The sequence below is a fragment of the Limulus polyphemus genome, unplaced genomic scaffold (assembly GCF_000517525.1).
Source record: "Limulus polyphemus unplaced genomic scaffold, Limulus_polyphemus-2.1.2 Scaffold1364, whole genome shotgun sequence".
In the NCBI taxonomy this organism is placed as follows: domain Eukaryota; kingdom Metazoa; phylum Arthropoda; class Merostomata; order Xiphosura; family Limulidae; genus Limulus; species Limulus polyphemus.
In genome coordinates this window covers 103477-122753 of record NW_013666974.1, presented here as the reverse complement: position 1 = coordinate 122753, position 19277 = coordinate 103477, and the positions used below count along the sequence as shown (strand labels likewise).

The following is a 19277-nucleotide window of genomic DNA, read 5'->3' as shown; positions in this document are numbered from 1 at the left end:
TGGCAGCCCGATGATAACGGAACCAGGCCGTACTCAATATCGGAAAGACGTGCCAGGACGTGTCAAGGGGTGGATCTCCCACCCACACATGCTGTCGAGCGAAGTTACTTCGAACCTTAATGTTAGTGAGTGTCTTACTTGTTCAGGATTGAGTTGATTAACGTATATTTTCCGAATGATATTTCTATATACAAACTTGAGCACCTGAGCAGCAATACAAATATAAGATATGATTGGTTTAATTTTCATACAAATGCAACAAAGATGTTTATATAAAGAAGCAGAAACGTCGACCCTCTTTGGAAACAGACAAGATTAAAAAATAAAATTAAAAACTTCATTTGAAGAAAGGGAGTTTTACGAAGTAAGATCCAGTAAAGTGGAACATAAATACAAAAAAATGACAAAAACTAGACTTGATTTACAAACATTAAATCTCCAAGAGACAGTTGTCAGTAAAAACTCGTATGAAAGATTGAACCATAATTTAGCTTCTACATTTTAGTCCTAACTTAACTCTTGTTAAGTAATGAATTTAACCACAACTTAATTTTTGTTAACTGTGGGTTTTAAACACAACTTAGTAAGCAAGGTTTTTAATTACAGTTAACCTCTGGTAAGTGTGCGTTTTAATCAAAACAATTATTGGAATATCTGGGACACAGCTACAAAATAATTATTGATAAGTGTTAGTTTTAAATCACCACTTAACTGCTGATAAGTTTGGATTTTTAACTACAGTTTTCACTCTTGGTAAGCCCAAGTTTTAGTCCCAAAGTAGCTGTTGATAAGTCTGTGTTTAACTACAACTTAATTCATGGCAAGTCTGAGCTTAACCATACTGTAACTTCTGGAAAGGCTAGGTTTTTATCAATGTCTTAACTTTTGACAAGGCTGGGTTTCAGTCTTACATTAAGTTCCGGAGAGACTGGGTTTAACCATACTGTAACTTTTGGAAAGGCTGAGTTTCAGCTATACATTAACTTCTAGAGAGACTGGAATTAACCATGCCGTAACTTCTAGAAAGGTTGGCCTTTTACCAATGTCTTATTTCTGGAAAGGCTGGGTTTTTACAATGTCTTAACTTCTAGAAATCCTGGTTTTAACCATACCTTAACTTCTGGAAAGGCTGGGTTTCAACCATACATTAACTTCTGAGAGACTAGATTTAACCATACGATAACTTCTGGAAATGTTGGGTTTTTACCAATGTCTTAACTTCTGAAAAGGCTGGGTTCAACCATACCTTAACTTCTGGAAAGGCTGAGTTTCAGCCATAAATTAACTTCTGGAGAGATTAGATTTAACCATACCGTAACATCTAGAAAGGTTGTATCTTGATCAATGTCTTAACTATTGGAAAAGCTGGGTTTTGACCAATGTCTTAACTTCTAGAAAGGCTGGGTTTACCATACCTTAAATTCTGGAAGTGCTGGGTTTTTACCAATGTCTTAACTTCTGGAGAGACTGGGTTTAACCATACAGTGACCTCTGGAAAGCTGAGTTTGTACCAGTGTCTTAACTTCTGAAAAGACTGGGTTTAACCATACCGTAACTTCTGAAAAGACTGGGTTTAACCATACCGTAACTTCTGGAAAGGCTGAGTTTTTACGAATGTCTTAACTTCTGAAGAGACTGGGTTTAACCATACAGTAACCTCTGGAAAGCTGAGTTTATACCAGTGTCTTAACTTCTGGAAAGACTGGGTCTAACCATACCATAACGTCTTGAAAGGCTGGTTTTTTACCAATGTCTTAACTTCTGGAAAGGCTGGGTTTAACCATGCCTTAACTTCTGAAAAGACTGGATTTAACATTACCGTAACTTTGAAAAAGCTGGGTTTAACCACACCTTAACTTCTAAAAAGGCTGTCTGTGTTTAACCATACCTTAGCTTCTGGAAAGTCTGGTTACAGACTTACCTTGGCTGTTATTAAGCCCGATTTTGAATCACAACGTTACTCTTGTAAACCTGACGCATAGCAACAATGAGTTTTTTTCTATTTCTTGTTTGTTCACAGCTTAACTGTTCCGAAACCTGAATAAGTGGTTTGTTCTTATTTGGATTCACTTGTTTTCAGATCGAACCAAAACATATGTTATTAGTGTGTTAATAATATAAGTACACGTTTTATTAAAGAATCAGCGTATGAGACGCTGACAGACAACCATCATAAAGTTTATTTTATAAAAAAAAAGGTTTATACTATTGTTTCGTAACTTAAAAAGATGGTCCTTATAATTAAAAGATGATGTTCCCGAAATCATACGTTTACAGTTGCAAGAAACGAGTGAAAATGGAACATTTGGTGTGGAATTTCTCACTATACTATCTAATCAGATAGCTCGCATTGCGTGCATGTGACCTCGATAGTTTATGTATAAAATGGGAGAAATGGAAAAGGAACTTTAAACCGAATATTTATTCGAATAGCGTGCTACAAATTACTTTAAATCTGAGTGTCGGCTTACAGTCGAAAAAAAAAAGTACTAATTTGTTCCTCATCTTGAAGACACGGAATACTAAATAAAAAGCAGTATTTTTTTTTCAAGTAGAAAAACAACTTAAAACATTAATTTTGATTAATGAAACTGAAAATGTAACAAGCGTCTTGAATATCAAGATTATACACGTGATTTACAGTTGCGCCCAGTTTTCCGTTTATCATGTAGTTTTTAGCTAACTTTGAGTGGCTTGAATGAACGCATTAGAAGGCAAATTTCCCGCCTATTTCAAGTCTTGCATGTTTAACTTGAATATTTATTCAAATCTTCGTTTTAAAGAAATAATTTTGGCACTGTTCTCTCAAATTGGACGCTTTAGTGCATTTTAATTTCGCCAACTTATAAACAATTGTGTTTTTAAAAACTTCGTGACTGACCCTTATAAACATTTCACAGCTTTACTTGCTTACGTCATCGATCTTCTCTGCTCTTACATCTCCTGTAAAAGTGTTGATTACAACTTACGGGCAACATTTCTTCCATAACCTAACATGCACGCTGTGTATGAATAAACGTAATGATTTATTGCTCTTAGAATGTTTAATTCGTAAACATCTGTGTAGACTGCTTGTCATTCTATTCCACATGATTGATTGGACTGTGAGGAAGAGATCACATACTCTGTTTAAAACACTATAGCAAGATATCTCCTAGAATGTGTAGTTGACCTGTAATTAATGTACTTACATATCAGATACCTATGTTTAATACATAGCGAGAGAAGGGGGGATATGTTTATATAGCAGCTACCTGTGTGTGTAACACGCAGCAGTAAGAGAAGGGTATGGGTTTACATAGCTGTAACAAAAAACAAGGGTAATAGGTTTATATGGGACCAATAGAACGCTCTCTTAGGTGTATGATTTGCTTACATAGTGTTAGTGTAGAAAAGCAAAAAATATATCGTTTTACTAGGCCCGGACTGGTCATCTTGCAGCTCTGGTAAATGCCAGAGGAGCCGAACCTATCAACAAAAGAACAAATAAAGTCATAATCAAATACGTCATACTTTCCTATGGTTAAGCACAAAGCTACACAATGGACTATCTACGCTCTGCCTATCGCGGGTATCGAAACCCAAATTTTAGCGTTGTTAACTGTGAAACTTACCACTAAGCCACGGGGTGGGGTCTTGTGTGTAGTGTTTATGTAGATTCAATTCATTAAATAACAAAACTTCATATAACTTACTATATTAAAAGCTCGCGTGAAATAAGATAATTAAATAAATACAGAGCGAACTGAACAGCCTTCGATCTCATCAACTTTAATCAGAAAAATACTACAGTGCATACGCATGCTAATGGTGGTTCCTTCCTGATCACGGTGCAGGATGTTAGATCAGGTTACCACATGACAAAAATATTTCAGGTAGAACACGACAACAAAACCTTAACTAATTAATACACTATCACAAATTGACAAATACAGACAATGGTTTGTGTGCCGGACTGTGGAGCCAAGGTACCGTGGTTCTCGCTCCATTACCGAAAAAAAATAAAAATCGCGTAGTGCAGTAGATGCATTATAAGAGTAGCGGTCAAATCTCAATATTCGAAGAGTTTAGCCTACAAGTTGGCAGTGAGTATTGTTTGCTGTCTGCCTTTCCTCCAATCTATATCTTCAAAATTAGGGACGGCTATCTTAAATAGCTCTCGAAGATCTTTGCCTGAAATTACACAAACAAAATTCTACATTCAACCAATTTGTCTCCTAGCACATATCAACTCATTTTCTTGAACTATCTCCCAAAACTAAACTTAACAGATCCTATTATAAAGAGGTATTTCTTCGCAAGGATGAAACTAACCGCAAGTGGCCGACTTAACTGCGTGTAATAAAATGCCGAAAGTTTCTCAGGCTGCCTGTAATTTGCTAAGAGTTCTGTGATAAATCCGTTTATTGTAGAAAAGAAAAAGTAGAGACAGACTTTTTCGTCAGAGAATCGAAGAACGCGAAAACATATTATGCACAAAGACTGTGCAAAAGCTTAATTTTTGAAGGCCAACAGTGCAGATACTGACAATATACTACAAGTATATGAAGTACTGGAGGGAGTGACAGACATTGTAAAAGTGATAGGAAAGTGTGGACTCAGCTACAGGGGAAACAAATCAAAGCTGCGTACACTTTAAAGGATTTTCTGTAAATCACCGCAATTTTTTTTAGTTTGTTTTACTTCCTAGCAAGTACAACGTTTGTCTGCAAAAACACTCAAGTTGCTTTCCTCGGAAAGAGCAAAGGATCACACATAACTTTGCTTTTTAAAAGAACAGTTAATAGTGTTAACGAAACAAATAGAGAGCTTATTAAGGAGACTGTTACACATGCGGTGAGGGAAACTGGGATGTTCTCAATGCAAATTGACAACACTCACAAATTTCCAGAGATTAGTGCTCTGCCAGATACATTTACAAAAAGCCCCTTACGCTAGTAGATTTCGATTCTTCAACTGGAAACTTCTTTCAGTTGTTAATGTGGATTTTTGACATACGAAAATGCTCTGACAATTCAACTGATGGAACAGTAAACATGCAAGGACACTATAAAGGCTTCACTGCGTGGCTATCAATAGACGGCCTGGACCACATTCATGCCTGGTGCTATACACACGTAGTGAGTTTAGTACTGACAGTTAATACGAAGGTTGTGCTTGCAAGTGCACAACTTTTCAGTTTGATGAATTACATCGCAATATTTATTCTGGAGTCGTGGCAACAGAAGAGTAGATTAGAAAATGTTAGTCAAGATATTCGCCATCGAAGACTCTCTATGATAGACGAAACTTGCTGGCACTGGTTTAGAGGCAAAACATTGAGAAAAGTATACGGATCATTTTCAAAACCTGGTTCTAGTTTATACGTTGATATTAACGGATCATCTTCAAAACCTGGTTCTAGCTTATACGTTGATTATAACGGATCATCTTCAAAACCTGGTTCTAGCTTATACGTTGATATTAACGGATCATCTTCAAAACCTGGTTCTAGCTTATACGTTGATATTAACGGATCATCTTCAAAACCTGGTTCTAGCTTATACGTTGATATTATTGTCACTTTAACAAGGATTCAAGACAACCAGAGATCTAAACTTGAGGTGTGCATAAAGGTAAAACTTATAAAGAATTGCTACTTAACTATGAGATAGTTGTTACAGTTCCAATTTCCCTGCACATATTTGAATTGACTACACCATTGTCAAAATACCTCCAAGCTAGCAGAATGGATCTCTTAAAAGCTCGTCATTTGGTGGCGGGAACAGTGGAGGAGCTCCAAACGATATATAGATAAATGTCGTTGTTAAGAAAGCTGAAGATAATTTTGTAGATTGGCAAAAGATAAGCTGTAACAGCTTGACAATTACGAACTTCAAGTACAGGCACTCGGCCTGAAAACAGTAACGCATAACAGATGAGTCCGCTCGTGATGAACAAATATCTGATACTCACAGCCTATAGAATTCAAGTCCATAACGATACAATAAACGACAGCATGCGTCGCCTTTTTCTCTCTCTCCATTGGAACATTGTATGCCGACTTTGCTTGTCTAGACGCTAGGAACTTTTACATAAGAGATCACGGGTTTCATACACCGAAACTGGGAAAAATTAATCAAACAGTCGTCCAAGTTCGGTGAAAGAAGTACAGTGGAAATTTATGCTGTGAATTAATCAATCTAGCTTTGAATTTGGACAAGCTGAAGAGGTTCGTACCAGAAGAATATGCGATGAAGGTTGATGAAAGAAACGTTACAAGAGTAACGAGTGCAATGAAGACATAGAAATGGTGAATAAGCCATGCTCTACCTGTAATAACTGCACCACTTTTTGCTATCAGCTTCTGTGACGATATAATATTTTGACTGATGTCTATAACGTGATTGGCCTGGCCTACATGTTTCTACTGACTCTGTCTTTCATACAAGTTGTCTGTGAAGAAAGCTCTTTTATACCGACTGAGGTGCTTTGTAACCCACGAGCACTCACACACGTGTTAATAGCAACAAAAAAGACGTTCTTATGAACCCCGATTTGGATAGAGTAGTCGGCAGGGTTGAGGAAATGAGTGAACTTCTATGATTTGAGTAGTTGACAGGGTTGAGGAAATGAGTGAACGTCTATGGATGGAGTAGTTGACAGGGTTGAGGAAATGAGTGAACTTCTATGGATGGAGTAGTTGGCAGGGTTGAAGAAATGAGTGAAATTCTATGAATTGAGTAGTTGACAGGGTTGGGGAAATGAGTGAACTTCTATGGATGGAGTAGTCAGCAGGGTTGAGGAAATGAGTGAACTTCTATGGATGGAGTAGTTGTCAGGGTTGAGGAAATGAGTGAAATTCTATGAATTGAGTAGTTGACAGGGTTGGGGAAATGAGTGAACTTCTATGGATGGAGTAGTCAGCAGGGTTGAGGAAATGAGTGAACTTCTATGAAGTTTACTAATTCCGTAAAGTAATTCACCAATAATTTCTTGTTGGCTTGTTGCTTATAGTGTTGTACGTACCTTTACAGTCAAACAGTATAGAGGTGTACATGTAAGGAGATTAATTTATTAAGTTTAATAATTTGAATAATGAAGCAAACCATATTCAAGGTGTATTACTTTGTTACAATAATGAACACAGATCCCAGTTTGCAATTATAGAAAATAATTTTTTGATAAAAACATAAAAATCGGCATTTTTGGTGATTAAAATTAAACGTTAAACTGAGTTCCTCCAGCCACAATACACATATATATCACTTAAAACAATGTTTTATTAACGCATTTACTACTTTTAAGCAAATAGAAGCCTACCCCACCATCAACTAATAAAATAAATGAAGTTTCATAAATGAATTGAAATAAATAAATGAACACTTTGTACACTGTATTCCAAGTATGCCTACTTACATTTTTAAAATGTTTTCCGTAATTTGGGGACTTTGGTGCACCATATAAGAGTGATGGTCAACTCTCACTATTTGGCCATGTAACAATAGCCCATGAGTTGGCGGTGGTTGCTGTTGACTAGCTGTTTTCCCTTTAGTCCATCAATTCAAATTAAGGATGGATGCGGAAAGACAGATCTTTGTGTAGCTTTGCGCGAAAACAACTTACAAGAGAATAGATAATTCAAAGTTATTGTTTTTCAAAGCAACTTCTTTAAATTGTAACTGAAGAAGAGCTATGACATCAGCTCTGAGTAGAAAAGCGTGCTAAGTTGGATTATGCTATTAAAAAGACTTATCTTCGAAGACTAACTTTTATAATTCAAAAAGATAAGGTTGCTGCACGTATTTGTTTCGTAGATAACTGTAGACTTTTACTAATCAACTGTTATTGCAGTAAAAGTAACTAATTTAATACACTTTTTTCAAAGAAACCCAACATTTGAAAACGTCATGGAAAGTCAAACCTCTAGGATTTCTTACCTACTAATATATAAATGTGAATCTTATTACTTCCCATTCACTTCAATTTCGGCTATTCTAACTGAAAATTCGAGGTTCCTTTAGATCTTTGCAATCAATTACACTGTCACATGGTAGAGAAATGGTTAAATGATAGTTGACGCCCCTCTTTTTTTGTCTATTAATCTAAGCCACTGATTAAGTGAATAGCGTCAGTAAAATGGAAAGATTGAGTGATCCGTATAAAGTAGCTGCTTTGAAACTTTAGTTTCTAATCTACACAGTTTTGTGTCATCTCTCTGTCACAGATTCGTAATTCGGTTGCAGCTGCCATTCAGGCCTGATAAACGACACTTTAATAAGCCTGATTAAAACCACGCTGCTCCTCTCAAGGAGAACGATGTATTAGGCCCAACTAAAACAACCTATCTAACCTGCGAGTCAAACCTTATCTTATTCCCTTTCAGTATTTCTCACTGTACAGTGAATTGCATATATGCTCATCTACGACAGAACAACTGGTCGTGTTCATTCTACACTGTAACCTTTAAGAAAATCCATCATTCATGTTTATTCTCTATAAACTGTCATTTTGCATCTTAAATTCCGCAGCAAAAAGCGAGAGGAAAACCAGTTTTTTAAGCTCAACGTTCTAAACATTTTAACATGTTTCGATATTGTTAAATCATTTTTCTTTCAATGATTTTTGTTGACTATGTTCTGATTTTCTTCACAATCATACGAAAACTTATAAAATCATCCTTAGAATTTGCAGGTCAAAATCAGAAAATGTTTGCAGAAAACTTGTAAATATACAGAAGCATAACGGTTCGCAAGGATGACTTGTTGGTTTTGGTTTTTTTATCGTGTTATTCATTTACGAAACATGTTTCCATTTACCAAGAGTGTAGTAGAATAAAAAGCAGTGAAATAAGACAAAAGCTATTTGAAATTATAGTTTTATTGGTACTTCTAAAAGATGTTGGTAGACGTGCGTAGTAATTTAAAGTCGGGCCTTCGAATATTCTCATCAACTTTGAAACGATGCCTAACATTTAACGTGACTAACCACCAAATTCTTATGCTCAGTAATGTATTCATTGTTACGTGTGTGAAAAGCAACCAGGTTAGAAAATAGGGGCTTAGCAATATAAGGACGTGATATATAAAAAAAAGGGGAAACCCTGAGCAAGTTAAACAAGAAAATCTAGGAAATGCTTTGCCCCTTTTTCACTGCACCCGGAAAAAGAAGCAACATCACTATAAAAAGGGGACCAGGTTTCCCTATTTTTTGTTTAACTTTCCCACTTTTACGTTACATCTTTTCAGAGTTTGCCTCTTTATATAATTTGACTCTTTTTTGTGATATCTCTTCTTTATATCATTAACTCCTTCATTCTAACTTGGGTATTTTTCTACACTTAAAACGTTTTGATCAGATATTCTTACTTTTGTTTTGATTATAATTTTAAAACTAATTTAAAGCTATCATCATTGATGTAGTATCGTAGACCCGAACGCCATCCTCTAATCTCTTATTTCCCATCTTCCCTAGACACTTAACTTTCAGTTTTAACCTGGTAGCTGCGGAGAGCAATTCACCATTAAAATGTTCAAAAATATTAACATATGTTCTACAGTTGTCAAACCCTACTCCAGATTAATATCAACCAGTGTGATTTCATTTCGTGCCGGCCCTTTTTGTACAACATAATTTGGCTTGATCTGAATTTCGCGAAAAGCTGCACGAGGGCTATCTAGTGAGAGACTAGAGGGAAGGCAGTTAGCCAACACCACCTACCGCCAACTCTTGGGCTACTATTTTACCAACAAATAGTGAAACTTATCGACCCATTATAGCCCTCCCACGGCTGAAAGAGCGAGCTTGTTTGATGTAATGGGGATTAGAACTCGCGATCCACAGATGGCGAGCCGAGCGTCCAAGCCACCAGGCCTACATATTTTGTCTCTACAGCAAGGAGAAAAAGAAAAGCAACAGTTTTACCGCCCTTTGACTACTTATTAATCTTAAATAATTATGAAGCTCTTTTTTTAAATGTAATGTGAGAGTGTTTAGATCTGTTCATAAGCATAAGAATAGCGGCAGTCCCCCATTTGAAACAGCTGTGGCAATAGGTATGATTTGGCTAAAAGTTCGCCACTTATATATGGAGTTATGACAGTATTACTACATCCTTCTATAACCTTTTAACATTTTTGGATTCATTACCATACATGTAGTAATACTTGCGACACTAAAGCGACTAAAATACATGTGATCGTGGGTCTATATAAAATGTGCCGAATGCAATGACTGTTGAACACCTGTAACAAAAGTTGTATTACTTTATGATATATATTGGATAAACATTAATTACTTTGTCAATATAACTAGAGATGATTCCACAAGCACTGCTCACTCTGTAGCTGTAGCTTAACTTTGTTTTCCAGGACTGGGCGTGGGCTAATGTTAGCATGCCCAGACTGTGAACGTAAAGATTCATAGTATGCGAACCGTTATCCATTTTGTGAATGTTACTGTTCTATAAAAGTGATGATTAAGTCCCACTAGTCAATTAGACAAGAGTAGCCCAATGGTTGTTGAGGGGTACTGTTGTTGAATAGAAGCTTTCAGTTCAAAATAAGGGATAGTCACGCATAAATAGTCCTTGCGTAACTTTACGCGAAATTATGAAAGAAAAAGATATTTTGATTTTCTGTACTTCCTGAATGGTCTTTTATCATGCTTCTTCGGAATCTTAGCTCGAGATATTGCTTTTAGTCAAGAGTTATTTTGATCATTTTGTACTTTTTCTGGAACCTACTTTAAAATTTCAAAATGTTTTCGTCACACATCTTTACAAGTAACCTCCTGTAAACAACTTGATGATAATGTGAATAGTTACTAAAGTCGGCCCCCCCAAGTGGTACAGCGGTATGTCTGCGGACTTCCAACGCTAGAAACCGGGTTCCGATACCCGAGGTTGGCAGAGCACAGATAGCCCATTGTGTAGCTTTACGCCTCACCACAAACAAACAATACTAAAGTCGAAAGTTAATTTATCACGTACAACTAGCGCCCTCTCACATCAGTAAAGGTAAATGGGAAAAGTTACAGGAATCGAGAGCGTTTCGAATTTTGTTATAATTTCAGAATAAATGTTTATAACTACTTTTGGGATGTTTTCAATAATCCAATAACAAAAAAAAATCGTATTGGTTAATTACGAAAATCCGGACGATAGGAACGAAGTATACATTAGAACGGGACAGAAACATGTTACTAAATTATACCTTTTGATATTACGTAACAGTGGGACCTTTAGAGTGTATCTGTTTCTTAAAAAAAGAGAGAGAGATAAGTGAACAGTGAGCGCAAAGTTATAGTTTTACACATATGGCAACTCATAAATCGAACTCTTAATTCCATACGGAAATTATTCATTTTTTTCATATCAATAAAATTTTTCTTGCTTCTTTTTAAATTCCGTGTACTTGAAGCTAAAGACTCGATCTTTTCAAAGTTTTCAAACAATATAGTGTCTTCAACCAAGTAGAGTCTGCTGTCTTTTATGAGAATACGTTTGATACTAAATACCGTGCAATGGGGAAAAAATTGCACGAAAATAATAGCGAAAGTGTGGGAGCACAACTACACACACGAATCTGCATTTCTTGTGCATGTTTTAGTACAGATATGTGTGCACAGAGATACATATATTAATTCTTTTGAATTGTTGCTTTGTTTGGTCGACATGCAAATACACCATTATACGATGACGGCTTTCTGTACAATACCAACTCTGTTGAAAGACCTGGGGGAGGGCGTGTATAATACAGGTAAGACAGGAAAAATTACTGAATAAGGCAGGTGTCTGAGAAACTAAAGTTGTAAAAACAGGTGCTGCGTGGCTCTAATATTTTCTTAACAAAACATACTGTTTTCAGAGTTAACATACGTAGAATAGATGAGGAGAAGTCAGAATTAATAGCGCGTTAAAGAAAATTACACGCTACATGTAAGCGTGGTTCCAGTTCTAATAGATTGATTTATGTCTGCACAAAGCAGTCATAAATGCGGTTTACTATCATATATAATTTTCTTGATTCATTTATTAAAGCAACAGACTCAAAATGTTTAAACATGCATCTACCTACATTTGTTGTCTCCTTTCTTCAAATTCGAACACTTTAAGTAGATATAAAAACATGAAATTCACGGCTTCCAGTACGGTCTCACGTAGCCAAAAAAACCCACAGCCGTTTTTATATTTTCGCATTTCTATTCGAGTCTCCATTTACAGCTTTTAAGAAAATTAATCACGCCCTCTATTAAGCTTATAATGAAACACATTTGGAGATATCAAAGAACCATAAGTTATTAAACTAAAACTTTGTGTGTTAGAGTCGCGAAGCTGGAGGGAGATTGTAATGGTAACATATATATTTCTTGCCACAAAAATGTATCCTTAATTTTGTTCATATATGTTTTCTTTACGTCAAATTCGCTCCAAAAATTGTGATTCCGTTTGCTGCATAATATGTCTTATTGCTTACTGTTGCCTCCAAATAAAGACTCTAATACAATAGAAAGGAATATTTAACATGAAAAAGGATTACTGAATAGATAGAAATTATTTTGAATGCCAAATAAGCAAATTATGAAAGAATCAGTTAATAGATTAGTATTGTTTGAATGGATAAATATACATAATTATACAAGAGAAAGACAGCTGCTGAATGAATAAATATAGTGGGATCTGTTGAGTGAGTGAATACAGAAACCGGGGCTATTGAGTGAACGAATACAGAAATGAGGACTATTGAGTGAAAGATACAAAGACTGAGAGCTGTTTAGGGAATGAATACAGAAACTGTGGCTATTGAGTGAATTAATACAGAAACTGGGGGATACAGAGTGAACGAATACAGAAACTGATGGCTATTGAGTGAAAGATACAAAGACTGAGAGCTATTGAGTGAATGAATACAGAAACTGAGGGCTATTGAATGGAAAATACAGAGAATGAGAACTGTTGAGTGCATGAATACAGAAACTGAGGGCTATTGAATGAAAGAGACAGAGAATGAGAACTGTTGAGTGCATGAATACAGAAACTGAGAGCTACTAAGTGAATGATACGGAGATTGAGAGCTGTTGAATGAATGAATACAGAAGCTAAAAGTTACTGAGTGAGCGGATGTATAAACACATAACTAGAGGAATATTAAATAGAACGCTATATGAATACAATACCAATCTCAGGAAAGTATGGCTTCATCCGTTACTTGTATACACTCATAACCATTTCAACATTATATAGCTTTGTATATAAATGAGAGCATCAAAAACGTACTATTAAATGCTAAAAACCAAAACCAAAAATAATGCTTAACGTGGACGTAAATAACTTGAGAACTAGTATTTGCGTTGCTTAATTTGCTTACAATGTACCAGATGAACGCTTTAATTGCTTGACCAAATGATTTTAATAACAACATATAGACTAAAGTTTACAACCCTAAAAACGTCTTTAAAATTACATTTTATTACAATATACAGCAATAAATATAAGCTAACGCCATAAACAAATTGGCATTATCTTTTGCTGCTTTTTTATTTTTGTGTTTCATTGTTTTTTATATTGGACAAAGCAATTTATTTGACAACGTATAATAATTTATGACACTCCTAAATAACATCAGTTTAATTTTTAGTATATGTGAGAAAAATTAAGCAAATTACATAATAATAAATGAAAAATACGTTAAAGTATTTTATAATTTAGTATACTTATTTTACAATGTTCGTTAACAGTGCATTTTAAAGCTGGTGATCTTTTATTACGATCATAAACGACCAAACTAAACCGACGGTTGTAGTAGGTAGAACAAATGAACTCGACGATGTCTTGCAAATAAATAAAATAAGATATTCGAAATATTTCCATAAACAGTGTCCTTTGATATTTCCAGCTAAAGCCATTTGTTTCTTTTTGATGGAAACGAATACAAACTCCACATTCTTATTGGTATAAAACTCTTAAAATAAAAATGGTCGTTAAGACTCTGTAGTTTTATTTGGAGAAATTAAATTCTGACACCCGCGATGGGCAGAGTGCAGACGGTCGTGTAATTTAGCGCTTAACAACAAACAAACAAGCCTTAAAACTGTTACATATATTTAAGATAGACCTGTGTTATCAGATGAGTGTGATAATACAAAAGGTGAATAATCAGCATAACACAAAACTCTTACGGTAATCAGTATAACACTTAACTCTTACGGTATTCAGCATAACACAAAACTCTTACGGCATTATTTAATATTTCTGTACGTTTGTTTTAGATAGTTTGTATATTTTAGAGCAAATCCATATTGGACTATCTACCGCGAGGAATCGAACCCCAGATTTTAGCTTTATAAGTCCATAGACTTACTGCTATTCCACCGGTAGCCATTTTCGATAGAAATCAGCTGCCAGGTTTATAAACTGTAATATTTCACAACTTTTTTAAAAATAAAATAAGCACCTTTCTAAAGATATGAAACTCGTGAATAACATTTATGACAAAACAAGAATTTCTTGAATAAGTGCATCTTTTGTTTGTTTGTATCAATGTGCGTCTTTTTTTTTCTTTCCCTCTCTCTCTCTCTCTTTCTTTTTGCATCGAGGACAACAAGCATTGCTATTAATACAAGTAGGTCGAAAGTGTTTGATAGTTTTGGGAAATTATAGCCGGATATTTGTAATTAGAAACCTGTGTAACATCGGTTTTTGAAGTAAGTAGATGATGATTATATATATAGTAATATTTTGCTCATTATTCGCGCGAAATGTTTATTTCAAAATCATAATTCTGCCAATAAGACTAGTTTATGATCCCTATACTTCGTTATACACTATTTTAATTGCGTGCACTTCGTTCAACGTACATCTCCGCCTTTCTCGATTTAGCCTCGTATTATAGTAACTAAAACAAGGCTTTGGTGACTTTTTTTTTCTTCTATTCCTTCCCTATCCATGTATATATATTTTGTATGTCGTAGTTGTTTTAATTGATTTTTTACCTACGTTGCCAGTTTTTTATTCAGGAAACAAATGTGTATGCGGATAATAAAACAGCCATTAAAAATGGAGAAAAAATATATAACTTTAAAACAATAAAAAGTTGCTTATCAATATATTGATGGCGTTCTCTGTCCGCTTTCCGCTAGTGAAGCACGCGTTTAATGAATCTATTTTTACTGGGGGTTAATATTAAAAAATCATCAACGATTCCCGTTTTTTCTGAGCAGTAAACACTCCATATTCTCCAGTGGTGTTTTACCCTTCCTATCCGGCAGACTTTTATAAATCGGCATAAATTATAGAACTTCTTTAGCTTTCAAATATGTTCATTAAATTTACTATGAAATACTGTTTATTCGGGCAGTTTCTTCATTTCAAAAACGTATGTCAGTTTATTTTGTAATTTAAAACAATCAAACATTTTTATGTTTCTAGTTTAAAAAAATGTCTCCAAAATCAGTTAATACAAATTCCTTAAGTTTGTGAACTGTAGATGTTTCTAATTCAAAAACCAAAGTGTTTATTATGACTTCGGAAAAAAACAAAAAACACCTGGTGTTGAACTATATAATACAATGAAGCTTAAATTGTGTTCCAATAACAACTCCAGACCCAAACAGCGGTTAAGTCTGAAGACTGATAGCATTAAAAACCTGGTTTTGATACTGGTGGTGGGTACAGCATAGATAGCCCATTGTATAGCTTTGTGTTTAACTATAAACAAAGAAACAAATATCACCTACACATTACCTAGTGATTTTCCCTTATTTAACTGGGCTGTACGAGTCAATGTAGTAACTACAGTGAAAAACTAAAAATATTTCTAAAACAGTTTCCTATTCTTCACGGATTCGTTACCAACAAGTCGTGCTAATACGTGTCTATTAACTTAAACCTGCCTTCCAAGAGATAACATGCACTCCTGAATAATCCCACATGTTGAATAAACTTTAGAAATCGCTCTTAGTTGTCCTTTTTCGTGTTCTATATTTCCCAAAACTAAAGGTTTATTGATTCTGTTTGATCTCATTTTAAAACAAGCGACATAAAATGACTTCATTTGGTTTCAGATCTCTAAAGCTAAAGCTTTTTGGCCTCAATTTCTTATGCACCCTCCTTGACTGTATAGATGGGTGGTTGAGTACGTGTGTTTCATGTCATTATAGCACTTTGGAAAACTCGTGACAAAGAAAAATAACTTCCAAACAACAGATTATACTTATTTGATGCATGCATGTTCCTGTTCATACGTAACAGGTGGTGAGGATCTCGTGCTAGATGACTGTATTTCTGACATGTATTACGAACATTTGTTAGTAATTGTTAGAAACAACAAAACTGAACCAGTAGCTACTGTAGACTCTGGGATACCAAAATTTCGTGCGACGTTTCCTTCAATGTCTCTGTATGTCTATAAACATATCGATATACAGTATAAAGATCAATTTAGTTGTTTAGCCACATCTCGCCTACTCTTGGTTCTACATTTAAAACTCCTCATTGCTCACGTGGAATTTATGGGCTTTGACCACTAATTTCCCACAGAATGGAAGTTCTCACAGGGTCGCCGGACTTATACTTGTCGGTAGTTTTTAAATATTTATCACGAACTAGGTAACATGAAGATAATCACCAGGTTCTTCTTTGGTAGACATTAATTTTCTATGAGCTATTACACGACAGACATCAAGGCAGCCCGTTAGATGCGTGTTTATACGTGAGTTGTGAGCATGGAGACGACAACACCATGCAATGTTCGTGTGTTGGTTGTTTTTATTATACATTTATAAGATACTTTAGTATAGGCCTAGATGACTGTTTGTTTGTTTCGAGTGTTCGCGCTATCTGCGCTAGCCGTCCTTTAATTTTGAACTGATAGATTAGAGAGGAGGTAGCTAGCAACCAACACCCACTGACAACTCTTGAGTTACTCTAAATAAATAGTGTGACTTGACCGCCACGGGAACAAAGAGTGGAGCGTAATTTTGCGACAACGAGACGGAAATCATGGTCTTTCTGATCCAGACATCGGCGCGTTAATCACTAGTTAACCAGGCTCTTGAACGAAAGAAAAACGTGAAATACATTTAACCCTGTTATAAGTGTGATATCAACATTTAACCCTGTTATGGGTGTGATATCTAGCCCCACACAAAAAAACAACAAAAAAAACGATAATAATTGAAGTCAGTGGTATTTACTGGCCCAATAGGAGACAATTATGCTTTATTGTCTGATCAGTTGTTGACGAGGGTTTTTGCCCCAGAGCTCATCAGACCGGCTGAGTTGCATGATCTTGGATGAAACGCTATTTATATCAGTCGAATAAAAACCACTGCACATTTTACAGACACCATGATTTTCATATTATCGTACATAAATTCAATTTTTATTTAATAACTTAATGAAAGAAATAAAATTGAAAATTCTATCCTTCCAAGCAAGGACTACATAGGAATCTACTACAAAGTGTGAAGTGTGATAGTACACTAAATCATAATAAAAAGTATGAAATAGCATGATAAAAACCCTTTAATTAGACAGTGTAAATTTCCTTTTCCTCAACGGAATACTTATTGTTACAGAATGCATGCTCTAACTATATTTGGGGCAGAATATCCCCACAGAGTGCTTAACATGAACGTGAGACTTGACGTTGCGTATGTACATAGAGCTACCAACATGAATTTTGGTGTTGTATACTCGCATACAGCTATCAACACGAAACTTAACGTTGCGTTCTTCTTGCAGCTACTAAAAAAAACAAAAAAAAACAATACATCTGTTGCTTGACTTGCGCTAGAAAGTAGGTATATATATATGATGAAAACGAAAACGTTTTTATTTTCGTTTCAGTTATTAGACTACAACTACTAGAAAACAGAGTTATTTTTCCAAAAAGACATTTTGCTTACTTGTACATATATTAACTAAACAACTATCGAAATAATTTTTTATGTGATGAAATATTATGTCTGTCAGACAACTTTTGTGTAAAGGAGTGTAATAGTTAGTTATATACATTTACAGTCTTTGTGGAATCAATTTCTTTTTGAAAAAGCATTGTGTTTAGTTTAGTTTTTCCTCCTACTTGCACAATTTGCATTCTTGTTCTGAATGTTATTGTTAGGCTTATATTGTTCCCTTACATATCCCAAAACTCTCTTTTATTGTGCGTGTGTTAAAAATACTTGTTTTTTTATCATTTACTTAGAATTTAACCTTTTAACTAATCTCTGTTAATAAACATTATAACGATTTATGTGTTGTTTGTAAAGCAGTATGTGAGAAAATGTGTTCAGAGGCAAAGAAATATTATGTTTTGTTCATATCATCACTGGGTTATTATTAAATATACTTTTGAAAGAAAAACATTACAACTCTTAAAAGGGACAAATATAGACTGTGTTAAAACTTCGCATTTTGTTTGATCTGGTTATGATTTTCACATAAATATATTTAGTTTACAATGTTCAATGTGTCCGTGGTTAATCATTTATTTACAAACAATATATAATGTCATGACTCAGCTTGTTTAGCAGTTTATCTTATTTTAAGGCCCTAAGCAGTTAAGAAAAAACGTAACTGACTGTAACACGCAGTAAAGACAGTAATAGTAACAAAAACACAATAAGTAATTGTATGTATCAGTTCTTATTTTATCCTTTAAGCAAGCAGTGTCACATCCATAAAAAACTTTATACGGAAATTTGAAAGTGTCATATTGATCTGTGAAGTTAGAAACTTTCAGAAGAAGTGAAAACTTAGACCGAATGTAGTTATTTTCAGTGTCACACTGATCTGTAAAGTTAAAAACTTTCAGAACTAAAAACTTAGACCGGATGTAGTTATTTTCAGTGTCACACTGATCTGTAAAGTTAAAAACTTTCAGAACTAGAAACTTAGACCGGACTTGTAGCTCTTTTGAGTGTAACATTGTTCTGTGAAGTTAGAAAATTCCATCGTTATAGTTATCGGAGTAAAAACTATAAATAATGGTATTCCTGGGGCGGTATATCTTAACTGATTAAAACATTTGATGGACACAGGATTGTAGGTTCGAATTCCGCTCCGTCTCAGCTTTTGCTTCTTCAGAATATTTCAAGCGCTTTTACTACACTGACTAAATCGGATTATTCCATTTTAATGTCACCTGCATAAAAATGACTTACCATAAAGCCCCCCAATGGCACAGCGATATGTCTACGGAGTTACAACGCTAGAAACCGGGTTTCGATACCTGTGGTGGGCATAGCACAGATAGTCTATTGTGTAGTTTTGTGTTTAACTTCAAACAAACAAAACT

At 34.9% G+C, this 19277-nt stretch overlaps 1 protein-coding gene across 2 annotated transcripts in view; it reads left to right on the top strand.

Annotated features, from left to right (window-relative positions):
• Positions 1-19277, top strand: part of LOC106463274 (hepatocyte nuclear factor 6-like) — a 206009-nt gene that overhangs the window by 112344 nt on the left and 74388 nt on the right. The gene's annotated exons all lie outside the window — the stretch shown is intronic.